The sequence below is a fragment of the Aquarana catesbeiana genome, linkage group LG01 (genome assembly GCF_042186555.1).
Source record: "Aquarana catesbeiana isolate 2022-GZ linkage group LG01, ASM4218655v1, whole genome shotgun sequence".
NCBI lineage: Eukaryota > Metazoa > Chordata > Amphibia > Anura > Ranidae > Aquarana > Aquarana catesbeiana.
The window spans coordinates 750,394,652-750,418,279 of NC_133324.1; positions in this window are offsets into that span (position 1 = coordinate 750,394,652).

The window sequence follows — 23,628 nt, forward strand, 5'->3', positions numbered from 1 at the left end:
TCTTTTAACCCTGGAGGAACCCCAAAAATAATTTTCAGGTCTCGAGTAACCCTTACTAAAACCAATTTATCAGGGGTCAATAGGAACAATGCCCCTTATACTGGTGGCCAATAGGAAGAATATTCCCCTTAAAGTGGCGCTCAGAATGCCACCCTTAAAGACAGCTAAAAAGATATTTTAGAACTCTGTAGGCACCATCAAAAAGGTGGTTCATCATCCTCAGCTCAGGGAACCCCTAGCAACCTCTGGAGGAACCCCAGGGTTCCACGGAACCCTGGTTGATAATGGCTGGTTTAAGGCATACCACTGAAGAGTGGATGGACTGTCTCTTCCTCTGCCACCAGTCTCAGCATGCCTTGTTTGACTATAATGTCTGATCTTGTTAACGTCATACTAAGGATAGCAAGATAACTGGGGTAGGTGGTTTGCAGCACAAGACAGCTAGTCTATGGAGGTAGGTTTGAATCTGTTCCTGTCTCTAACACTCTATTCAGCAAAAAAAAGAACTAAATCTGCATTTAGTATTCGATCATCCATACTGATGGCCAATCTGAGAAATATGCCAACACTTGCATTATTCGGAGGACAATGGGTACAGTCATTTCAGATCCACATTTGTTAGGGCCTGTGTTAGTGCTGTGCTGTTAGGGCCAAATGCAGGTTAGAAGTAGGTCAACTGTACCTGTCAGTGAATTCTGAATGATCTCTGTAGTACCTCAAACTGATGTCATTGACACAAGCCCAAAGCCCATTGACACAGGCCCATACAGTGGCCATGGACACTAGAAAACTATCAGATGACTATCATCTCATTTGATGTGGTATCTGATTTCATTTTTATCACTTAAAAAATTATAGAGTTATGAAAATTACTTTTCTTTTTTCCTTTTTTTCTAATATTTGATTTTTAAATAAATTAATTTAATCGCATGAGTACTGAGGACTGTTCTATGTTATAAATTCAGCTGTACGGATTTCCAGTAAATTGGATTGTGTTTTGTTGTGGTACAGATTGCTAATGACAGATAGTTGTGTAGGAGTATCAACAATGGTGTCTTACCTAATAGGGGTAAAGCATATCTGGCAGTTGCTGCCCATTATATCTCATTATCATCATGTGACAGAAATTGGAGCTTATGTGACACTTCCGTGAAACTTATATCATTCTTGTCCCATTTGGACATTTTCTTGGAGGAGTTACCAGTAACAGCATGTTCAGTATTTTTGTCTCATGTTATGTCACAATATGATTTGAGCTGAATCTGTCTTTTATTTAGTGTAATTTTCATTTTTCATAATTAGGCATTAGTGTATATTTTGGAAAAAGATTTTGCCACCTAACTGAAAATGCTGTTACATTCCTGGTACATGCAATGAACAAAAGGATTCCTCAAGAGGTGGGTTTTTAATGGACCGAAAACAGTGACTAGAGTAGAAAAGTATACAATTTATTGATGAAATATCATATAAAAATGGAGTCACATAAAAACAAGCACATAATGTAAATGACAACATGGAATCAAACCAGTAGATAACCTATGGGTCAACTGTCCATTGGGGTAGGACAGAAGAAATACAACGCATTTCAACAAAATGTATAAATTAGGGTCTTCTTCAGATTCAATAGGTTATACTGTTCCAGATTTTTCAAACATAATCTAAAATTACAAAGTATACACAATTATAAACATGAGCATGATTCAATGATGATTATATAAAGGTCATATATATACATTATAAATACACATACTGACCCTATGTGCTGATGATTAAACCAGTGGGAGTCATAGGTCAAAAGCAGAGAGGAAAGGAAACCGCTGAAAGATGTGCCAGCAAGCAAGAAGCTAACCCTGCTGAATGGGTCCCTAGTTCTGGACCAGCAGAACCCCAAAAGAGGCCAAGGCAAGTGAGAGAACAATAGGTCTCAGCGCTGGCTTCAAGAGGGTGTTGATGGAATACCCCAAAAGACAATATCGATTGGAGTTATCGATATATTTGCCACATCTGCAAAAAGCTCAAGGGACCAAAAATGAACAGCATAACAAAGAGGTCTTGACTGGATAGGATGTGTTGTGTGGGACTGTGATACACAGTCTTATCCAGAATAAGGATATAATAAATATAAAATTAGATAAATGGGGATAAAGCCCATGGTAGAGAGATCTTGGAAAACAATTGGTAGGTAAGAGAACCAACAGTCAGCATATTTTAAAACATTACCTTAACATCCAGCAGTGCAGAGTCGACAAGCACCTGGATACACATAAGATCACAAGTAATATATATGCACTGATGATTGGTGGGGCATGGCTATATGGGTGTTTGTGCTGCAGACCACCATCTTACATTGCTTAAATATGGCCCCCTGAGTGGGTGGCGCACCACGCTGCGCCGCAAACAGCGCCATGATTGATCTCCAACAAATGGAGAGCCGGGGTGCAGAGAGGAATACGTCACTGGTGGGCGTGAGGTGGCCGATCATGTCACAGCCTCACGTGATGCGCCACCTGCCCACCGACGCATGGTTGGTCACATGTCAACCAGAAAAACTCCTGTTTTCGGACAGAAGCTTGCCGAAATTGTCGCTGGAAAGTGGTGAGTTCGGCCACCCGGCTGCCGGATGGGGAAAGACAGACACAGATAAAGGCATACCACACCGTCAGGATGCGATCAGAACAAGCAGGTACATAGCAGTTGGGATGTTAAAAGGGAACACCACATACAGGATATCTCTTGTCCACATCACTTTATCTCGATCAGACTTCAAGAGAAAGGGAGAAATAATGTATATGAGCAAATAGGGATCAAGGAGAGAAATTAGACTGTTGTAAAAGAAGCAGAAAATAATGAGTAAGGGACAAAAACCTCCCAGAAGATGGGGAAAGCAATCAAAAGAACACCAGGTCAGTATAATACAACATATCATACGCTGACAGCAATATTGAGAGGAGAGATAGAGAGCAGATCTCAAGAATATCAGGGTATCCATATATATATATATATATATATATATATATATATATATATATATATATATATATTTATACATAAAACACAGCAATAGACTAGAGCCTAACAAATATAATTGGTAGATCTAATAGAGTTCAGGTCTCCCTGAGACGAAGCCCTCCAAAAATGGTTTGAAGGTGATCACCTCATTCAAACCTTGGGGGTAAAGTGGCATTTAATTTAAAAATCCAACGTTGTTCACTTTGTAATTTGAAATGACATGGGGAAAGTACCACCGTGAACCTGTGTGATATGTTTGCCTAATGGTAGATCTGGATTACATTTTTGCATACTGATTATATGGCGATAAGCTCTCTGCCAGAACTCCATTTAGTTTTCCCTACATAAAAACAAGTACATTCACATTGGAGGAGGTCGAAAACCCCTTGGGTCTTGCAATTAGCAAAGTGTCTTGGTGTAAATTTCCCTCCATCCGGAAGGATAGGGTGATTAGATGTATCCATATACTGACAGTAGCCACAACCTCCACATATATATGTTCCTAACCTTTTACAGGGGTCTTTCGTATCACCTTTAAATTCACTTGAGACAAGTTTGTCCCTTGTGGATTTCGCTCTTCTAAAACTAAAAGCTGGACGCTCTGGTATTAATGGCCCTGCTGTAGGATCCTGTCAGGGCTGGGCTCAGGCCTTCCTTCTCTGAGCAGGCTGCTCAGCTGTCGGCTAATTGCTAGCTTTAATCTTTCCACAGTGACTCACCTGGTGAGGATATCCTACTCATCGGCCCTGCTGCTTACTTAAGCTGTTCAGTCCAGATCCTCTCTGCCTTCCCTTTGGTCAACATATCTAGAAACTCCCTGTGTGCCTGTTAAAAACTTTCTTGGTTGACGTCCCTTCTGGTTTCAGAACCTGCTTGCTGTTCCACTATGCTGATTCTCCGGTTTCCTGATTACCTGTTCTGGAGTACGCTGATCCCTGGCTCCCTGATGTCCTGGCTTGTCTGACTATCCATTACGGTTACCGAACTCTGGCTATGTTTTGACTTCATTTGCTCTATTTACCTTTTCCCATTATTATTAATAAACAGTGTAATTTTACCGCACTTCTGTTTCAGTCTGACTCATGGTTTCTGACAGTAGGCGAAGGCCATGAATTCAGAAGATGCAGTTAATCCACTTGTTGGTAATATTTTTTCCAGATTGGATGAGCAGGATCACTGCATGGATCAGTTTGCCATTGTGTTACAATTGCTCCTGAGTCACACGGCTCACCTGGAATCTCCCACTGTGACTGTTCCGGTACAACCTGTGTTGCAGGCCACCCCTGCTGCTGCTCCAGTCTCTGTGCAGGCAACCTCCTTGAGTATTACCTCTATAAGAGATATGTCTAGTTCCATTCCGCTTCCCCAGTGATTTGGGGGCAAACCAGTACAATACAGAGGATTTCTTAACCAGGGTGAAATATACTTTGAGATGCTGCCCCAGGCATTTCCCACGGACAGGAACAAAGTAGGTTTCGTGATATCTTTGCTTTCTGGGAGAGCCTTGGCCTGGGCAAACCCTCTATGGAAGACGCAAAAACCTGTTGTTTTGAGTTATCTTGAGTTTGTGGCTTCTTTTAAAAGGGTATTTGACGTTCCCGCACACTCTGCTTCTGCTGCCAAAGGCCTCATGTCCATCGAACAGAGTACGAGAACTGTTGCCGACTACGCCATTGAATTCCATAATCTGGCAGCAGAGGTTGCGCAGAACAATGAGACCCTCGTTGCTCCACTGAGCTGGAGAAGTTGATCACGTTTGCCATCCTCATTGACTCCAGGCTCAGAGAAAGACTCTCTGAAGGAATGCTTGCGGAAGCCTCCTGTACGTTTGTCTCCGAGCTTTGCAGTCCCACCCGTGCCTCCCTCACCTCCCATGCTTCCTGGTGCCGAGTCGGTCAATGAAGTTGAACCCTTGCCCTTGGGTTTCACGTGTCTCTCTGCGGATGAGAGAGCTTTTAGGAGTAGGGAGAGATTGTGCCTTTATTATGGCCAGGCAGGTCACTTATTGAAGTCTTTTTCTACCCGTCCAGGGAACGCCCGAACCTTGAGGTCCTGTCACAGACAGACCTTAGGTCGCGTTCTTTCATCCCCAGTTATCCAGAAGGATAAGCCCCTGGTTTCGGTCACCCTTTCTTGGGCTGAGTCATCCGTCGAGATACAGGCTCTAATCCACTCTGGGGCTTCATTAATGTTGCCTTTGTATCAAAGCACTCGATTCCGCTGCAGTTGCGTGACACTCCATTTGCCATTGAGGCTCTTGACGGGAAACCTCTACAGTCTGCCCATGTGACTCATGAGACGGTTCCATTGTTCATGGCCTTAGGGGCTCTTCACCATGAGATAATCCAATTCCTCACCTAAGTTTCCGCTGGTTAATGGTTATCCTTGGTTACAGAGGCACAACCCCTCTTTGGATTGGCTCCATGCTGAGGTTCTCTCCTGGTCACCACAATGCAGTGAGACATGCTTCAAGAAGGTAGCCAAGGTTCTGTGCACATCTTCACTCTCCTCCCTGCCCGAGGAGTACCGCAATTTTAGTGATGTCTTTGACAAAGGTCAAGCCGGTAGTTTGCCTCCACACCGGCCGTATGATTGCGCAATTGACCTTCAACCTGGTGCCATACCCCCTCGTGGCCGGGTTTGTACCCTTTGTTGGTCTTGGAGGATAGGGCCATGGAGGAGTATGTTGCACTTTCTTGAGGTTTCATCCACAAATCCTCGTCTCCTGCTGGTGCTGGTTTCTTCTTTGTGAAGAAGAAGAGTGGTGAACTGAGACCTTGTATTGATTAGAGGGGTCTCAATCATTTCACGATTAGGAATGCCTATCCGATTCCGTTGATTACGGAATTATTTGACCGCCTCAAGGGAGCAACGGTTTTCACAAAGTTTGATTTGAGAGGGGCATACAATCTTGTGAGGATTAAGGAGGGCGACGAGTGGAAAACTGAGTTTAATACCAGAACAGGTATGAGTACCTCGTAATGCCTTTTGGCCTTTGTAACGCCCCGGCAGTCTTCCAGGTATTTATTAACCATGTCCTCCAAGATTTGTTGCAGTTATGTGTGGTGGTTTATCTCGAAGATATCCTCAAATGTCCCTGGAGAGCCACCACACAGATGTCTGTTGTGTGCTTCAGAAACTAAGAGAGAATAATCTCTATTGTAAACTGGAGAAGTGCGGGTTCCATCATGAACAGGTTAAATTCCTGGATTATGTCATTTCCACTGCTGGTTTTTCGATGGACCCAGAGAAACTTTCAGCAGTTCTACAGTGGCCCTGACCCGTGGATTTACGTCCTCTGCAGCGTTTCCTGGCCTTTGCCAACTATTATTCGTAACGCGAATAAAGCCCCTGTCCAATATGATCAGAAAGGAAGGTAACCCACATAGTTGGTCTCCGGAGTCCATTAAGGCCTTTGAGAGTCTCAAGGGTGCCTTTGATTTGCACGTTACCTTTTATCCTTGAGGTTAATGCTTCCGAGACTGGTGTTGGCACCCTTCTGTCTCAACGGCTTACCTCTGGGAGCACTATGCATCCTTGTGGCTACTTTTCCAAGAAATTGTCACCTGTGTAGTGCAATTACGAGATTGGTGACAGAGAGCTGTTGTCTCCATTTTTTCAGGGCTATCTCCTTGAAGGTACCACTGTTCCGGTTCTCATTCTTACTGACCATAAGAATCTCACATTCTTGTCTGAGGCTAAACATCTCTCTCCCAGAAGGGCGCAATGGGCTCTTTTCTTGTCAAGTTTCAATTACATTGTCTAATTCCTACCAGGTACTAAGAATGTAAGGGCTGACGCCTTGTCACAACAATTTTCCTCCACTTCCAAGTTGAAGTCTGTTCCGGTTCCTGTGATTCCTCCTGATCGTATTCTGGCTACGGTTCGCACCAGTCTCACTTCTCCTTTGGGTGACAAAATTCTTGCTGCTCAGGTCCATGCTCCTCCTGAGAAACCTTGTGGCCGCTGCTTTGTCCCAGAGAGTCTCCGTACTGCCATGCTCCAGACTTACCATTCTCCCAAGGCTGCTGGCCACCCTGGGAAGAATCAACTCGTTTGGGCCATTTCCCAATAATTCTGGTGGCCTAGTCTACGTGCTGATGTAACTGTCCTCATAGCTGTCTGTTCCATGTGTGCTCAGAGTAAGACTCCACGACACCTTCCAGTGGGCCTCCTACAACCCATACCCAATGGAGAGAGCCCCTGGACTTACCTATCTATGGATTTCATTGTGGAGTTACCCAACTCCCAGGGTAACACAGTTATCCTTAAGGTGGTTGACCAGTTCTCAAAGATGTGTCATTGTATTCCACTTAAGAAGTTGCCCACTTCTAAGGAACTGGCTTCCATTTTTGCTCGGGGGATCTTTCGCTTACATGGGCTACCCAAAGTGATTGTCTTGCATAGGGGTAGTCAGTTTATGGCGAGCCTTTTGTGCACAGTTGGGAATTCAGCTTGCTTTCTCCTCTGCATATCACCCACAGTCTAATGGGGCTGCAGAAAGAGCCAATCGGTCTTTGTAGCAATTCCTATGTTGCTATATTTCTGACTATCATAACAACTGGTCAGACCTCTTACCGTGGGTGGAGTTCGCTCACAATAGTGTCTTGAATTCTGCTTCCCGATTGTCCCCATTTATGGCGAACTATGGTTTCCAACCTTCCATGTTGCCCGACTCGTTTGTTCCACAGAGTATTCCTGTATTAGAGGAGCATCTCCATGGTCTTCATTCCACTTGGGCACAAGTCCAGGAGACTTTGCGACATGCTAATGATTGGTACAGACTCCATGCTGACCGCAGATGCCTGCCTGCGCCTTCCTACCAGATTGGGGACAGGGTCTGGCTGTCATCTTGCAACCTCCAACTTCGTGTTCCCACTCTGAAGTTCGCATCTTGGTTTATTGGGCCTTTCCGCATTCTTCGCAGGATTAACTCAATGGCTTACGCATTAGACCTTAATTCTAATATGCATATCTCAAATGTATTTCATGTCTCCTTATTAAAACCTTTGGTCTGCAACCGCTTTACCACCTCGGTGCCTCGTCCTCCCCCTGTACAGTTGGAGAACCATGAGGAGTATGAAGTACAGTGCATTGTTGACTCCGATAGGTTCCGTGGGCGCATACAGTACCTGGTGCATTGGAAAGGGTACGGTACGGAGGAACACTTTTGGGTCTTATCCTCGGACGTACATGCCACTGTCCTCCGTGATTTCCATAGACTTCCCCTCAAGCCTGGTGGTCCTCCGAGGGGGAGGGGTCATTGAGGAGGAGGTACAGTCAGGGCTGGGCTCAGCCCTTCCTTCTCTGAGCTGGCCGCTCAACTGTCGGCTAATTTCCAATTCCTATCTCTCCACAGTGACTCACCTGTTGATGATATCCTGCTCGTCAGTCCTGCCTACTTAAGCTGTCCAGTCCAGATGATCTCTGCCTTCGCCTTGGTCACATCTCTAGAGACGCTCTCCTGTGTTCCTGTTAAAGACTTGCTTGGCTGACTTTCCTTCTGGCTCCAGATCCTGCTTGCTGTTATACTACGCTGTTCTCTGACTCCCTGAGGTTTTGGCTTGTCTGACTTTTTGTTCCGCTTCCTGAACTCTGGCTATGTTTTGACTATGTTTACTCTGTTTACCTTTTTTTATTATTATTAAACAAGTGTGATTTAACTGTACTTCTGTCTCAGTTTCAGGTTTCTGACAAGAAGTTTGTTTGAGATCTTTGCAAATTTATTAAAAATAAAAAATGAAAATAAATCACATGTACATAAGTATTCACAGCCTTTGCTCAAAACTTTGTTGAACCACCTTTGGCACCAATTACAGCCTCACGTCTTTTTGAGTATGATGTTACAAGCTTGGCACACCTATTTTTGGGCAGTTTTTCTAATTTTTCTTTGCAGGACCTCTCAAGCTGCATCAGGTTGTCCCATAACGACTCCTTTGTTATCTTGGACGTGTGCTTAGGGTCATTTTCCTGTTGGAAGATGAACCTTTGCCCCAGTTGGAGGTCCAGAGCACTCTGGAGCAGGTTTTCATCAAGGATGTCTCTGTACATTGCTGCATTCATCTTTCCCTTGATCCTGACTAGTCTCCCAGTTCCATTCAGGCAAAAGAGTTCAATCTTTGTTTCATCAGACTAGAGAATCTTGTTTCTCATGGTCTGAGACTCCTTCAGATGCCTTTTGGAAAACTCCAGGCAGGCTGTCAGGTCCCTTTTACTGAGGAGATTGGTGAAGTGCTGCAGAGATGGTTGTTCTTCTGGAAGGTTCTTCTCTCTCCACAGAGAAATGCTGGAGCTCTGTCAGAGTGACCATCGGGTTCTTGGTCACCTCCCTGACTAAGGCCATTCTCCCCCGATCGCTCAGTTTGGCCTGGTGGCCCGCTCTAGGAAGAGTACGTGTGATTCCCAACGTCTTCCATTTACGGATGATGGGGGCCACTGTGCTCATTGGGACCTTCAATGCTGCAGAAATTTTTCTGTTCCCTTCCTCAGATCTGTGCCTCGATACAATCCTGTCTCGGAGGTCTACAGACAATTCCTTGGAATTGGCTTGGATTGTGCTCTGACATGCACTGTTAACTGTGGGAACCTATATAGACACATGTGTGCTTTTCCAAATCATGACCAATCAACAGAGTTTACCACAGGTGGACTCCAGTAAAGTTGTAGATATGTCTCAAGGATGATCAACAGAAACAGGATGCATCAGCTGAGCTCAATTTTGAGTGTCGTGGGGGGGCGGGGCCGGCTACAGAGGCTAATGGAAGCAGCTTGAGCTCTGCTACAAAGGCTCCCATTAAAGCAACCCACAATGAGAGCACAGACAGGCACAGGGGACATTGGAGATCACCCGAGGAGAATTAGGAAGAGAAAGGATTGCAGGGGACCCCGCAAACTAGGAGATTTCTGCAGCCTGGCCGGGACACATGGAGAAAGCCAAGATGGCCCTGGATCCTCCTCATCTTCACACAGCATAAGGCAGCAAGGTGAACATGCTGCAGAAGGAAATGTTTCACAGGCAGAACTAGCAAGGCAAGTTCTGCATGCCCAGGATTACATCAGCAGCCCTCTGAAGCTTAAGAGGAAAATCACTTCATCTGAGGAGAATGTAAGTGCTATTATACATGACAATACTATTATGTTGGAACAAAACCCCTATGATGCGCAACTTACAGCTATACCCACTACAGGTCAGCCTGTCTCTGACACAACTATTAAGGACATAATAAGGTCTCTAGAAGGAGCACTGCAGTATGATATGAAGTGTTTTATAAATCAATCCAAAAAAGAAATAGATGCACTAGGAGAACGAATGGAGTATGTGGAAAATAAAATGTGTGATTTTACGGATGCACACAATGAGCTGGTAGATGCACATTTTGAATTAGAAGATAAAATTAAAAACCTCAAATTGAAGGTAATTGATTTGGAAGATCATTCAAGAAGGAACAATGTAAAATTCCAAGGTATTCCGGAGAATGTTAAACCTTCTGATTTGAAACGCTTCCTAAAAGAGATGATATCTACTCCACTACCTGAAATCCCACATCAAGAGCACATGATAGACTGAGCACATAGACTACCTAAACCCAAACATATACCAGAAAAGCTACCCAGAGATGTGATTGCAAAAATTCTTTTTTTCAAAGTGAAGGAGCAACTAATGTATTTTGTAAGACATAAAGCACCACTACCTGACCCATATGCGGGAATAATATTGTACTCGGATCTTTCACAGGTAACTATACAAGCACGCAAAAATCTGAATACAATAACTCAAATTCTTAGGAATCACAAAATCATCTATAAGTGGGGCTTCCCTACAAAACTATTGCTGAAAAGAGATGGAAAAGAATATACCATCATGAATATGGAAGAGGGCCTGAAACTTTTGAAAAAAATGGGGCTTTTTTCCTCCAAGCGAAGATAACGCATGGGAAAAAGCCTCACCAGGAAAAATCCCACAATGGCAAACTAGCCAGAAATGACACACTTTCTTCATTACCTTTCTATGGATCTGCCTCTAAATAATACATACTGAAATATAAAAATCTATCAAATCAGAAGGCAAAGTAGCCTCTCAGGAAAGCTCAGCCCAGGGAACCCTAAGTCAGAGACTTATTGTTTTTCAGTTGAATTGTTTCTATGTTAACCCCAAAAAACAAGTACATATAAACTGTACACGGGAGTATATTTTTATCTCCCTCTTTTTTATAGTACCATTGTTACCTTGACTTTTTTGTTGAACAGTTGGAAACTAAAACCCCTCTGGATTTATAAATGGTACAAGACTACCATCTACTGGACAAAACATGATACAGCAGGGACAGAAATCAAAATTCCAACCATCAGGATAAATACAATTGTGTTTTTCTTAAGCATCCAAAATTACCATTTTCATGGCACTTAAATTTATGTCACTGAATGTAGGGGCCTTAAAAGCCCATTCAAATGGAAAGCTCTTTGGAAAGACATATTAAAATTGAACAGCGATATTATATGCATACAAGAATCGCATTTTGCAGAGGATAAAGCTCAGAAATTTTCTCGTAATAACTTTCCTCATATATATGCATCCAACAGCTCTCAGAAAAAGAAAGGAGTAATAACGATAATAAAAGACTCGGTGTCCTTTCAACCATTAGAAGTCAAGTCTGATAATCAAGAACCCACAACATTTTATCCAAAAAACTCTACACAAAGCTCGCAAAATACAGAAAGGCCGCCTAATATTATGTGGGGACTTTAATGCACCTCTAGACCCCAATATCAACACCACCAAGCAAGGCAAACCCAATAGATCTGGACTCAATATTAAAACATTCTCTATGGAAGATATGTATGATCCCTGGAGGTGTTTACACTCCACTGAAAGGGATTGCACCTTTCATTCCCAGGTTCACAAATCCTATTCCAGGATTCACTATTTTATCATGGACAAAATCTTGCTCCCAAATGTAATGAAAGCTCAGATCCATAACATTTCCTGGTCTGATCACGCTCCAATAACATTGGAAATCAAAACAGGCCGAACCTGTACTAATAACAAATTATGGAAAAACAATACCTACTGCATATTTTATCTCAAAAACGTCATTTGTCCGTGATGAAAGAAAAACTTAAGGAATTCTTTAATTTCAATGATGATGGTTCGGTGGAAAATACCACCTTATGGTGTTCGCACAAAGCCTATATCAGAGGCATATTACTACAAATAGCAGCAAAAGAAAAAAAGAGATTTCGTCAGTAGAGGAAAAACATAAAAAGAATCCCAAAGATCCTAAATTAACCGTACAACTGAATAATCTAAGGGCGGATCTGAGAGATCTGTTAATAGAAGACCACAATAAACACTGTATTTATTGGCGTATAACACGCACTTTTTCCCCTTAAAATCAGGGGAAAATCGGAGGGCGTGTTATACGCCAATCCCCTGCGATCCCCCGCTGACTGATCTTCAAAATCGCCGACCGCGATTTGAAAATGGCGCCGCCGGCGCTGAAATACACAGAGCCGGTCCTCGGCTCTTCTCGCCCACTTTCGGCTTCACTCGAGCGCCGCCCGAACCTAGCCGAATGTACTCGGCTAGGTTCAGAGAGCTCCGCTCACAGTCACGCCCATCCCGGGTGGGACTAGGAGTGGAGCCGAAAGTGAACGAGAGCCGCCGAGAAGAGCCGAGGACCGTCACTGCAGTTTAACTGCAGCCTGAGCAAGGCTGCAAATGGACACAGAAAGCTGCAGATCATCACTGTAAAAGCTGCAAGGCATCACATGGACACTGATAAGGCTGCAAATGACACCAAGGCTCCTGACTGCAAGGCTGCAAATGACACCAAGGATGCTGACTACAAGGCTGCAAATGACTGCAAGGCTGCAAATGACACCAAGGCTGCTGACTGCAAGGCTGCAAATGACTGCAAGGCTGCAAATGACACTGGACAAGCATGTAGATGAACGCTGTGCAAGGCTGCATTGATGGGCATTTAAATGTAAGTTTTTTTCCTTAAAACATTTTTTTCCTTATAATTCCCTCCTAAACTTGGGGTGCGTGTTATACGCCGGTGCATGTTATACGCCGATAAATACGGTACTTGAAAAAACTGAAGTTGAATTACTACTCTCAAAGCAATAAAGTTGGTAAACTATTAGTAAATCTACTAAAACAAAGCCAAAATAAAAATAAATAGTTTAAAACACCATATCTCAGGTACATTAAATTACGACCCTCAAAAAATAGCTAACACATTTGCAGATCATTACGAATCCCTATATAACCTTAAAGAATATAAAAGTATCCCCCAACCTACAAACAAAAATATATCAGAATTTTTAAGCAAAACAAATCTGCCAGAAATAGACCCCAACGACTTAACATTGTTAAATAATCATATTACAACAAATGAAACCACAAGGGTTATTAAATCCCTACCCCAAAATAAAACCCCAGGTAAAGATGGGTTATCAGGGGAATATTATCAAGCTTTTACAGAAATGTTATCACCACATTTAACTATAATGTTTAATCAAGTAGCCAATAATAATCAATAACCGAAAGAAATGCTACAAGAACTAATAATTACACTTCCAAAACCAAATAAAGACCCAACAGCACCAAGCAACTATAGGCCAATTGCATTACTAAATTCGGATATTAAAATTTACGCGAAAATTATAGCAAATCGTTTACTAAATATAACCTCCTACCTTATTGGGGCAGATCAAGTGGGATTCGTCAAAGGAAGACAAGCCCCAGACGGCACTAGAAGAATAGTAAATTTATGAAACTATATAGAAAACAGCCACACTCCAGCTATCTTCCTAGCACTTAACACAGAAAAAGTGTTTGATAATGTGCATTGGCAATCCATATCTCAAACCCTAGAAAAATTTGGTATCAAGGGATTTATTAATTCAACCATTATGTCCTTATATTCACAACCCTCAGCCACAGTATATTCCTTGGGAACACTATCCAAAAACGTTAAACTGACGAATGGAACCAGGGAGGGATGTCCATTGTCCCCTATAATCTTCTCAATAATAATACAGCCATTAGCAGAAAGTATAAGAAATAACCCTGAAATTACTGGAATCACTACTGGAAAACATGAAGATAAAATTTCACTTTTTGCGGATGATTTAATTTTAACTAATTTTAAAAACGTTATCTAACTCCGAATCCAAAATACCCAAAATTAGAAAATTACTAGATCATTATGGGGAGGTCTCCTACTACCATGTTAACCAAAATAAATTGTATGTATTACCCATGAACATCCCCAAAAACCAAATTGATATACTAAGCAAGAATTATGACTACAACTGGAATGAACCATCCATCACCTATCCAGGCATAAAACGTTCCTATCCCGCATTTAAATTATATATATCAAACTTCCCCAAACTAACAGAACAAATTAATATAGATCTACAAAACATTAAAAAAGTACAACTGACATGAGTTGGGATGATAGCAGCCTATAAAATGAAAACCTTACCCAAGATATTATGTTATTTTCGTTCCCTTCTAATTTTGATACCAGCAAAATTTTTTACACAAATTAATACAAAAATCAAGAAATTCATATGGAATGAGAAAAAAAAACAAGGGTAGCATTGGATATTCTAACCACTAATAAAGATTTGGGTGGAATGGGACTACCAAATATTAAAAATTATTATTATGCCTCCTTATTAGACCAAATATAATTTTGGTTCGCCACCCCCAATGACAAATTATGGGTGCATATAGAAAAAGAATTCACAAAAGGACATTATTTATACGTTCTGTCTATGCTAAAATACTCAACCTCCTATCTATAAAAGCAACCTTAATTGCATGGAAAGATATTCTTTCCAAATCTAATAAAGAAATTCCTTGTACTAAAGCACCAACTCTGACAAGAATAGTAGAATACTGTAGAATAAAAATATCAACAAGTGATTGGGTAAAGCAAGGATTTCAAACCTACCAATAGCTACCAGATCATCTCAAAAACATAGTCGAAAATAAAAAGAACAAAAACAACCACATAAAGAATTAAAACTAGAAGACATAACCATTTCCATGACAATCTGGGAATACTTAACAGATAACCATCTAAATAAAAAAAGGGGAATATCTTTATTTTATAACCTTTCACCCATCTCTACAAATGGGAAAAATCCCAACATGTTGAAATGGGAGAAAGACCTCTCACAAACATTCTCTTGGGAAGAATGGAAAAAAGCTATAACAACAATAACTAAAACATCTGCTTACTTTGAACATTGGGACAATTCTCAAAAAATCCTTAATAGGTGGTATTTGACCCCATATAGATTGGCAAACATATTCCCCTCCATATCGCCATTATGTTGGAGGTGCAATGAGTCTTCAGGTAACCTATACCATTCACTATGGTCCTGTAAAAATTTAACAAGTTTCTGGAACGCTATATCCTCTTTTATAGCAGACCTCACAGGCATGTTAATAGATTTGACACCAGAAATGGCCTTTCCAGGAATAAATCTGGATAGATACCCACAATTATTTCGAACGATAGTAACACATACTCTGGTAGCGGCAAGGCTAACCATCACAAGCATGTGGAAATCTACAGAAACTCAAAACTTGTCAAGGGTGGTCGCTAGAATAAACACTCAAGCCCAATATGAGCTTCTTCTAGCTCGGAAAAACTCCTCAGTTAATAATTTTATAAGAAACTGGCAAGAATGGCTTAAAGATCAGAGAGCCTCTAACTATTTAAAAGGTTGTGATCTATAATTAATACCAGGTTGGATACTACTGATCTATTCTTATTGTACCTGTCACCTTTATAGAGTGGAATTGGATCCGTCTACAGTTTGCACCTATTGGGGTAGACGGATCAAAGGACACTATACAAACTTATTTCACCGCAAGATCTTGTACCGTACGATGGTTTACTATTTTACTTATAAATTTACGGTTGTTTGTTGCTAAATAATGTTAACCATAGCATACTTTCTGTAACTAAGAATGTTCACACTCCTTGGATTGCTCTTTATAAAGCTAATAAAAATGTAAAGTTAAAAAAAAAATTTTGAGTGTGGTGACAAAGGCTTGTGAATATTTATGTACATGTGATTTTTTTCGTTTTTTTATTTTTAATAAATTTGCAAAGGTTTAAAACAAACTTCTTTCACGTTGTCATTATGAGGTATTGTTAGTACAACGTTGAGGAAAATAATGAATTTATTCCATTTTGGAATAAGGCTGTAACATAAGAAAATGTGGAAAAAGTGAAGCATTGTGAACAGTGGTGGCCCCTCCATTAGGGACGCCCCCTCTATCCATGGTCGCCACCCCAATAATCTATCCAGTCCACGGCCGCCACCCCCTATTAACGTGTCCAGCCCCTTACAGGACGCCGGGCGCATTAATTACAGCGGCAGGGATGTTTTTTTGAATCACCCGATTGCCTGCCAGAGGATATAATAGGCTTCAAAATAGGGTAGGCTCGTGGCGCAGAGCATTGCGCCATGAGCCCACCTAGGTGTTACAACAGCGAATGAGCAATACTGATCCTCTTCCCAGCCAATCAGGAAGCGGGTCTGATACCCAACACCCGATTGGCTGAAAGGACAGGCGATCCTATTGGACGCCTAGGAGGAGTGGAGGAGACGCTCTGCGGAAGCAAGGAGGAGAAGACACAGAAGCCGCTGCCCAATGGCCGCCTATGCCCCGATCCCCGCCGCTGCCCAATGTGCCCGCCGATGCCCGATCCCCACCGCTGCTTGATGTGTCTACCAATGCCCAATGTGCCTGCCGCTGCCCGATCCCCGCCGATGCCCGATGTGCCCGCTGCCGGATAATGGTTTTACGCTTTTTTACATGATCTTTTTAAAACACACAAGCAACCGGATATAGAACATTGCTCCCATATGTGTATATTGGTATCCCTGTTTTTTTGAGGAGTATCCACGGTGGAGATTTGGGGTCCACCCTTAAAGCCCAAAAAGGCGGGTTATGACCATCCTGAACGGGGAGTCATGTGGAGTCAGTAAGCGACCATTTCATCCTTCACTTTGGGTGAAGGTGTCGGTGAGTGTCATCATATAATCTTTGGGACTGTGTTTCACCTCTGATTATCTTCACATTACACACTTGGATTGGAATTAGACTTTTTTTTATTTTTTCCATTTTGGACTCACAGTGTAGGGAATTTTCCCCTTTTTGTATTTATTGTTATTTGCACTGTTACCTGACATGATTTATATGTTTTAGTCAGGGTTTATTACTAGTCACTTTTTGTATGTACTGATAGTATAATGGATTAATTAAAGATATCTGCGCAGTCACTATGATGGTATTTTGATTAATTAAGTCTGGTTGAGCGCAACACAGCACTACAATAGTATATAAGATTCACCTTCTGATCCCCCACTAACGTACAATACTTGTACTTTCTAAGAAATACTGTGGCTGTGGATTATATAACAATCTCTGCTGATACTTGTTACATAACACCCAGCCTCCTAATGTAGATTTTATAACAATGTTGTGTCCCCATAGCTATGTATGATACAACACTCATCTACCAATCTAAACATATAAACACTATTTCTTTCTTTTTCTGCTGTACATTATAAATCCCCTGCCACTAACCTCTTCAAATATAAATGATTGAAATTCTCCATACATCAGCGATGAAACAACTCCTTCTCCACTGCTCTACATTACACAACACTCAGCCTCTATACCTTAAAGCTATACATTATAAAATAATCATTATTTGTCTCTATTAGTATGTACATCAGATAAAGCCAGCCACAGGCCAAGACTCAGCTGCTGTACTTCATATAAATCCTAGCCTGTATTCCCCATTATAGTCTAAGATCAGTAACTTGTTTTTTCTTACCTTGTTCCTAGCAACAGTGTCTAGCTTTTCATCCCATCATCCACCAAGGCCAAGCTAACCCTAATGCCGCGTACACACGACCGTTTTTTTCGTCGGAATAAACTCTGAAGGTTTTTCCGACGGAGTTCAGACGGAGTTACGCTGAAACTGTCTTGCCTACACACGATCACACGGTGACGTACAACATGTACGACAGGACTAGAAAAAGGAAGTTCAATAGCGAGTAGCCAATAGCTGCCGTCTCGTACTTGCTTCCAAGCATGCGTCATTTTTGGTCCGTTGGAACAGCATATTGACGAGCAGTTTTCCTGATAGGAATTTATTCCGTCGGAAAGATTTAAAACATGTTCTATTTCTAGGTCCATCAGAATTTTCAAAAAAAAAAGTCAGATGAGGCCCACACACAATCGGAATGTCCGATGAAAAGATTCCGTTGGACTTTTCCTGACGGAAAGTCTGACCATGTGTACGCGACATTAGTCCTCCTCACCACCTTAGTGCCTGTCTACAGCAGAACAGGAGATGCAGACAATCATAAGTAGTAATGAGCAAAATTGAGTTCACATTTACCAAAACTTTAATACTTACATTTTTATGAAAATGTGGCCATTATAATGACATGCATTGGCCGAAAATGTGTTTTTTGTTAGTTTTAAGAGGGCATTCACACTTAGGCATTGTGGTAGCCAGCTAAAAAATGCCCATGTTGGTGTAAGCGCATTGCTGGGCCATTTTTATTTATTGGCACCTTTACGCTTGAAGATAATCACCTGAATGACCGCAACATACAGGGATATGTAATGTAATACTGACACATAATCACACACATAGGTTGGACTTGATGGACTTGTGTCTTTTTTCAACCTCACCTACTATGTAACTATGTAACTATGTAACGCACCTAGCCAGTGCATCACAATGGGTGTGCATTTTAGTGCATCCCAATGCATAAATGTAAACCCATCTTTGCATTTTGGTGCATTTTTTTAAGTGCAAAATTCATTATAATATGCATTGCAGTGGGTTGGCAGCCCATTTAAAATTATTAGGCGGCATATGTTAAAGTAGAACTAAAAGCTTTTTTTTTCATTTCGGATAAAATAGGGGAGGGTTATAACACCTGTCATTTTTATTTTTTGCTATTGATGTCCTTTTGGGAAGCTTTCTTCCTTACTGTTTCATAGCCAAAACAGGAAATGAGAAGAACATGACGACAGTCACCAGGACAAATAAAGAGGATGAATCTCCCTTGCAGGGGCACAAACAGCAATAAAAACCTGACAGGTATTCTAATCCCTATCTACTCTATCCAAAATTTAAAAAAATGTTTGCTCTTTTGTTATACTTTAATTTACCAAATATTACACAATAACACCCGTCCTGTAATGCACCACAACACATTGATACAACCTGAATGGACCCTATGGGTATAATGGGCTTTAAAGGCTGAGTTTACCTTTTGTGACAGAATTTCACTTTTCAAAAAATTAAATAGAAGCCTTCTATAATGGATTCTCTGTCCAAGCCATCCCATTTTTTTATCTCTCACTTACCTAGTCCATGGCAGCTTTGAATAATCACCTCTCTGTTCAAAATGTAAAAAAAATGCATTCTGACACCAGACTTCCTGTATCATCATGTGACCTTCCAGGAAACTTCATATACTATCATGCAATGCCATACTGCATCAGGGCATGTTTTACTTCTGTGGACCACACCTCCCTCAATATTATACCACCTCTATTTTATTTCCACCCACTTTCCTACTTCTTTCGTTGCAATCTCCTTTAGAGCTACCATCAGCTATGTAGTACAAGGGTCTGTCTGATATGATATAAATTTAATACATTGTCAGGTGAGTCCTCCTATTCCATAGTTCGGGTTAACCAAAAGTAAGGGATACAGAGAGTGTACAATCATATTGCATAGTGTATACACACCTATTCCACTTTCAGGACCCATTCACACCTAGTATAGTGGGAATGCACACTTTTTGTCACCTTTTTCCCATGACTTGCATAGGGCAGTCCAATGATTTTAATGGGCTGTCCTATGTGCAACAAATTCAGCAAAGTAGCTCATGGGGCATCCTAGTGTGTTGCAGCTTGCACGTTTTTTACAGTGCTTTTTGTCGACTTTGTTGCACATTTTTGCCCACGGCTAAATGTGCACTTGCTTCTGCATTTGGGGTAGCTTTAACAATTAATGGCACCGAAAGTGCGACTAGTTCATTTTAGGTGTATAAAGATGGCCATACACTATACAATCTGATTTTACAATCTCTGTACAAAGGATACAATATCCTTTAGATTTACTAAAACTATATAATAGGAGGACACACCTATCTATCCAATCACTCTGTATCCAATCTGGCAGGCCCTTACACTACATAGTTGATGGTAGATCTAAAGGAGATTGTACAATCAGACTGTATAGCGTATGGTGACATGGATACACTCCTCACTCCTCATGTTTTCAATACTACAGCTCTGCTTCATATCAGGGACGTGCAGTCAGGGGAGGCAGGTGAGGCAAAGCCATGAAGTGCCATGAACATAAAAAAAAAGCTGGGGGTAGGTAGCCACACTGGTCAAAATTTGGGGCTTCTGCCACCTATGGTTCCGGAGATACGGGGCTCCTTGGGCAGCATGTCAGAAGCTACATACAGAGCGGCCAGTTTAAATACAAGCTGGCACACTTTGTTTGCAGAAGATTGAGAGGTTGAGCTCACAGTGCCTCTGACTTCTTGTCAGAGGCACTGAGCTTAATGGACAGTTTGGAGCCTTGGACCAATAGTAAAGCACCATTGGTCCAATAAAAATGCTGCGGTGGAGGCTGTCCTCTCACTGCAGTGGCATAGAAGGGGCATGTGTCTAAAAGACAAATGCTCCCTCCCAGCCCAGCCTTCTTAACTACAAGGAAAAACGTGTGTTTATGTGTATATGATTTACCCATAATCCCATGCTTTTCTCACACAGTTAAGAGGGAGAATGAGAATCTGTTGCTGCTGAAAAGGTACTGTTTTAATCAAGCTATATCAAATATTATTATGCTATATGTTATAACATAATAATGTATTATTTATCTATTTACTGTGAATCATTGGTTTGAAGTTATAACTTCAAACTTAAATAATTTGTTCGTTAAGCCACCTGCTTTAGTACAGTTTTTGAAAATATAGTAAATTACCTTAAAAACAATATATAATAATTATTTGTATAATACTTACTTATGGTAATTAACCCCTTGCCACCCACGCCAATTCTGACACTTCTCTCCTACATGTAAAAATCATTTTTTTGCTAGAAAATTACTCAGAACCCCCAAACATGATATACCGGTATATTGTTTTAGCAGGCACCCAAGGGAATGTAATGGTGGTTGTTGCAACTTTTTATGTTACATGGTATTTTCACAGCAATTTTTCAAACGCGTTTACGCCAAGTAAATAGATGCCTAACATGTCACACTTCAAAAATGCGCACACTTGTGGAATGGCGCCAAACTTCAGTACTTAAAAATCTCCACAGGTGACGCTTTAAATTTTTTTACAGGTTACATATTTAGAGTTACAGAGGAGGTCTAGTGCTAGAATTATTGCTCTCGCTCTAACGTTCACAGCGTATGTAACCTGTGTGTATCTGGCTCTGATACTAGACAGTGCCTCACCAGCTACTGACCTCACCGCATGTGCCTTATTTATATAGGCTGTTATGTGATCACTCAGATCCTGCACACTCTGCCAAATGAATGATCTATGCAAAAAGAAGGTAAGGTACAAAACAATTGATCAGCAGAGGAAGACACTGTGTTTTCCCAATGATTGCATATACGTATAGAGGTGAGGTTTTCTGTAATTTTTTGTTGCGTCTTCAGGATAGGAAGTGCAGGGAAACCTGCCCAGTGGGACATTCACAGCAAAAAAAATAAATAAATAAACAGCATAGAGACTTTAACCCTTCCCTTCACAATTGTTTTACATACTGTACACTGAATCCTAAATAAATCCACAAAATGCCTAATTAACTCAAATTGATTTTGCAGCAAATTGCCATTGCTTCCCCTGAGAGAGGTGATGATGGGAGCTGTCTGCCTGCATTGTTCTCTTTCTCTCGTCTCACCTCTTCACACCTAATCTTCTTACATCTATTGCCATGCAGCCTTGCTAAGAGATGTAAAAGCTGTGAACAGCTCCAAGGATCGCAGCATGACCAGGGACTAATATTACGGTTCCTTACCATCTGTACTAAGAACATTTGGCTCAATAAAGATTTTTTAACCCAAGTTTTGGAGAATATAAACTTCCTTTTGAAGACTGTAGGGATGATTTACTAAAGGCAAATGGACTGTTTACTTTGCAAGGAAAGTTGCACTTTGCAAGGTAATTTTCCCCAAAGCTTCATGAGTGTGGTAAAATTTCACTTTGCAAAAAATAGCCAATCATGTGCAAGGAAAATATAAAACAGCATTTTTGCTTGTGCATGAATGAATGATGGAAGTCAGCAGAGCTTCACTTAATTGATTAAGCTTTGAGTATAATTCCCTTGCAAAATAAACAGTCTATTTTCCTTTAGTAAATCAACATCAATATGTGTGAAACCCATCTGACTGAATGATTAGGATGCAGTTAGGCCTCACGTACACTGCTGCTGGTAAACGGACATTTAGAGGCAGTTGGAAGCTTTTTTCAGTTGCCCCTGAACTCATCCAATGTTAGCTTATGTGTACATGTACACAGGGTTGTTTAATGTCGTTTTTAGGCAGTTGCGTTTAGAGGCTTTTCTTTTAAGGCAAAAAAATGGGTTCAGATGCAGATGTTTCCGACATTTCAGACGCCAGACGCACCTAAACGTGGTACCAGCATTTAGGTGCGTTTTTGTTTAGAAGAGTTTTTAAAGGTGCATTATTTTTTTGAGGGTCTAATGATGTTATCTTAAATAAATGCTCCTAGACGTGGACGCAGCAAAACGCTGCTAAACCCGATTAAACGCGGCATGCAAACGTGGCTAAATGGGCGTTTTTAAATGCTGGTTTTAAGCTGTCAAGAAAAACTTACCAAAAAGGTTGCCTGAGCGTCCTGTGTACATTAGGCCTTATGCCCCATTGACACCTGAGCATAGCGTTTTCGGGCAGAAAGTTGCGCGATTTCTTTTCTTTTAAGGCAAAAAAATGGGTTCAGACGCAGATGTTTCCAACGTTTCAGACGCCAGACGCACCTAAACGTGGTACCAGCGTTTAGGTGCGTTTTCGTTTAGAAGAGTTTTTAAAGGTGCATTATTTTTTTGAGGGTCTAATGATGTTATCTTAAATAAATGCTCCTAGACGTGGATGCAGCAAAACGCTGCTAAACCCGATTAAACGCGGCATGCAAACGCGGCTAAATGGACGTTTTTAAATGCCGGTTTTAAGCTATCAAGAAAAACTTACAGAAGAGGTTGCCTGAGCGTCCTGTGTACATTAGGCCTTATGCCTTATGCCCCATTGACACCTGAGCATAGTGTTTTCGGGCAGAAAGTTGGTCTATTTTACCACGATTTCGCCGCAATTTTTACCGCGTCTTTGTCGTGATTTGACGCATTTTGCCATGATTTTGTACAGATCAAAAGGTCGCCAATGTAAAAAGCAGAAAAACACTTGTAATCTGCCTAAAAAAAAAGTTCCAGAATTTGTTTGAGCTTCAGGCGTTTTGGAGCTTCTGGCTTCAAGCATTTTGGAGTGGAGATGTGAACCATCTCCAAAG